Here is a 4,183-nt window from a genome sequence, read left to right on the forward strand (position 1 = left end):
CGCTTAATACCCCTCTCATCACATAACTACTCAAAAGCACATGAGACATACTCACCCACATTATCTGTCCTTAGGCATTTTAGCCTATACCCAAACTGGTTCTCAACCAATGCAAGCCATCTTTGAAACACAGCCAAGACATCGGATTTCAGCTTAATGGGATAAGCCCAAAATTTCCTTGAAAAATCATCTATGAACGTAACAAAATACTTTGCACCACCCATAGACTGACAAGGCATGGGCCCACAGACATTTGAATATACCAATGCCAAGGGCTCACTCTCATGCATGGCCTACCAGACTTCTTATGCATAGACCTAGTCTGCCTGCCATAAAGACAATGCTCACATGAATCAAAACATGCATAATCAAGGGGCGGCAAGTACTGCAAGCATTTTCATTCCCTTCAAAGACATATGGCCCAAACGGGCATGCCAAAGACATACATGTTGGATAGAGCCCACGGATAAAACATGATCAAGAGAAGAAGCTGATACAATCAAGGGGTACAGACTGCCAGCCTTGGCACCTCTCACAATCACAAGTCTGCACGAGTGATCATCCATGCAGAGTCTCCAAAGCATACATGATATCCTGCATCATCAAGCTGTCCAACTAACATGAGACTGTGTCAAAGCAGGTACATGGCGTACATCCTGCATAAAAAAACTACTTCCAGAAGGAAACTGCAGCCTAACATCACCAATGCCCACAATATCAAGAGAGTTGTCATCACCCAAACTCACAGAACCCAAAATAGTACGATATGAATGAAACCACTCTCAGCAAGGTGTCACATGAAAGGATGCACCTGAGTCCAAGAGCCAACACTGTGCATACATAGAGTGTATCTCTGTGATCTGTGAAGCACTAGCAGAAGCTACTAGGATATAATTATCATCATCAACATCCTCAGATTGCATAACATTGATCTCTTCAATTTTAACACTGGACTTTGCAAGTACTATACTGCGATCAGAAGACTTATCCTGCACTTTGTCTTTCCCCTTATCTTTTCACCTTTCATTGCGCAATTCATGGCATTGTGGCCTAATATGGCCCTTTTTTCCACAATGGTGACAAGTAACATGTGCAATCCTGCTACAGGATTTGCTATGTGACGTCCCACGAGACTTGGACTGAGATTTCTGAGAATCCCGTCCACGGCCACTACCATTGCCATGCTTTCCATATCCATCATTCCTGCCTCTAACTGTCATAGCATGAGACACACAGAGGCCTCCAAATTCTTACGGTTAACCTCTTCTTGCAGAAGAGCACTCTCAACATCAGATAATTTCAAGGTAGTAGTAGAGGCACATAATGCAGTGCAAAATACATGCCATGACTCATTAAGAGTACCAAGCAAGAAAAGAGGAGTGACATCCTCTGCAAAAGTGATGTCCTGCAAATTCAAGTTCTTGAGTATAGCATGGAACTGGCTCAAGTGAGCACACATAGTCACATTCTCCTTCATGGCGCAGATCCATAAGCTGCTTCAGTCAATACATTTGACTCGCTGGACTTTTCTTGTCATAGAGATTCTTGATTTTATCCCACAACTACCATGCACTCTATTCTTCCTCAAATACATTGTAGTGAACCTGTTCTGTGAGAGACAATACAATGGTGGACTTGCATAACTCATCAAGCTCAAGTCATTCCTCATCTGGCATAATTGCAAGCGGATGCCCGCTTAACCACAAAGGTTTAATCTGCGATTTCTGCACCTACACCTGCCAAATTTGGCTCTTCCAATAAGAGTAATTCATACCATCAAGCTTAGTGATGTTGAAAATAGCATGATTAGTGGATGAACTCGCCATAATGCAGGTTGGAAGACTGTAGACAGTTCAAAATTGCTTGTTGTTTACAGTAGAAAATGACCAAAAAATCACCAAAATCGAGAGAAAATGGTAAGGAAAGTGGAACCAAAGCTGCTGCCTACCAAGTACTAGTGAAAGTACATCATTTCAGAGTGTTTCAGTATGAAAAATCCATGTCAGTCCATACATATATGCTTGTTGTAATAAATTTCAGATTTCAGTAAAAAAGAGCTAACGGTGCCAAAATCGGATCCCAAGGCAATCAGATATTGCCAAGACCAAAGCCGGCATCATGCGGGCATAGCATAAGCATATGACGATCGATAAGCATGAATCCAACACCCAATTATGTCATACAAACATCTGCCAGTGAGAGTAGGCACACCCCAGTCAACGGGGCCAAGTGTTCCTGCCACTACCAAAACTTGACACAAGTAGGTGTCAGTTCACAAAGATACGGATCCAAAACTAAGACTTAGCTCATAAGCATACAGTGAACCAAGACATATGATGTATCATCGCAAAAGGTAAGAAGTCCCAAAGTCTCAAGTGTTTGTAACTGCTCAATGGCATGTAACGGCTCAATGCATAAAAGTACCGCCTGCTCAATGTTTGATAAGCATTCAAGAATGCTCCCACTTGCACAAAAGTCGTATGTACGAGCTCAAGAGCTCAAGCCAAGGCAAGACACAGTGCCAATGACATAAGTCCAAGACAATACATCAATAGTATATCCCAAACATGTAGGCGGTAGAGCATCCATATGTAGCATCCGTAGGCATGTAAGGCATCAAATACATCCCAATCCAAACTCTGACAAGCCAAGTAATATCCAAGACTACTCCATATAATCCAAAATGCATCTAAGTTGGAGCTTCAATGAGCACTCAAACTCAACGTATGCATGGGATAATCAACCATGACATTGGCATCAAGCCGTAGGCAACGGGTAAGCATGTACCCAAAGAGCATATAACTGTCAAAGCACTGACCACTGCCAAGCATAGACCAATGTCAATAAGTGCAGGCTGAAATAAGCTCAAGCTTCAAAAAGCATCCGGATTCAATGACAAGCTCAAAGTCCTCCCTCGATGATCAATACATCATAGCATAACCCAAGACATACATCCGGAACCAATAGGCATATGTCAAAGCATGAAAAATAACTTTAGACCAAGAGTATTCAGTATGCATTTAATGTTATAAACTGTGTATTTCCAGCCCCAAAATCAGGCCAAAATCATAGCATTACATGTAGCTTCAATCCCCCAATCAATCGGGATGCAATAGGCATCAAACCGGTTATGTAGTCATGCCCAAACAAGCATAGGTATACAAATACATGTTGTCTCGGACCTAAAATCTATTGTAGAATATTATCTCATCAAAATTTGGAAAATCTAATATCACCATCACATCCGGAGCATGCCAAAACCCCAACTTAGACTCTTACCTTGCCTGAATCAGGTTCCGAATGCCCGAGATATGACAAAAAGAGTGATTTTTGGGCCAGATTTTGAAACAGGCACAAAAAAAACGTGAGCTGGCTAGGGGGGTCTATTGTCCCACGTGTCAACAATGGGGCCCAAAGGGGGCACAAATGAGGGCCAAAGAAGGCCTATACCAAGCCTCAGCAAGCCTTGATACGCTGGAAGCAAGATCCAGATGAAGGAAGCTCCAAGAGGTGTGAGCTATGGTTGCCCACAACTTGTTTACAGCCTCTGGGACTTGAGAACTAAAGTTAAACTCTGAAATAATGATCAAATACCTCTACCGAGAAGGTGCTCCGGAAGCCGGGGAGTGACGGGATCTCGAAGGAGTCGGATATGGCTACTGGGAAGGAGACCCAATGCAAGAAGGGAGTCGATGGGATATTGAGAATACCACGAACCAAGCTCAAGTGTCGAAAAGCAAAGCTCTGATACCAGTTGAAAGGCAACGACCGATCGAATATTGGACTCAAGAGCTATGGCAGGAGAGCAAGAGTAAGAAAGGGAGAGACTAGAAATGGGAACTCTAGCAATCACAATGTGTGGCCGGGCCTTCCTTTATTAAAATTGTCACTAAAAGAATAAAGAATAAAGTGACGGTGATGGGCGCTTGCCACCTGCAATGTACAGTGGCGGTGACTGTTAGTGTAGTAATACACGGGCGGCTAGGTAGAGGTGCCTTTACACCCAACAACACTCACATAATATCTGCCCCAAAATATATACACAATTTGGGTCCTCAAGTGCAGGACAATACTCTCAGCTTGCTTAGAGTTTGACTTGTCTCCCAAACTAATTGAACTATGTCTTGTACATGGTGAAGAAGACTAGCACTACCCTGAGGGAGAGACCACATATGAGAGGTTT

Source organism: Lygodium microphyllum, chromosome 28 (assembly GCF_053477565.2).
Source record: "Lygodium microphyllum isolate KBCC chromosome 28, Lygodium_microphyllum_v1.1.10, whole genome shotgun sequence".
Classification (NCBI taxonomy): Eukaryota; Viridiplantae; Streptophyta; class Polypodiopsida; order Schizaeales; family Lygodiaceae; genus Lygodium; species Lygodium microphyllum.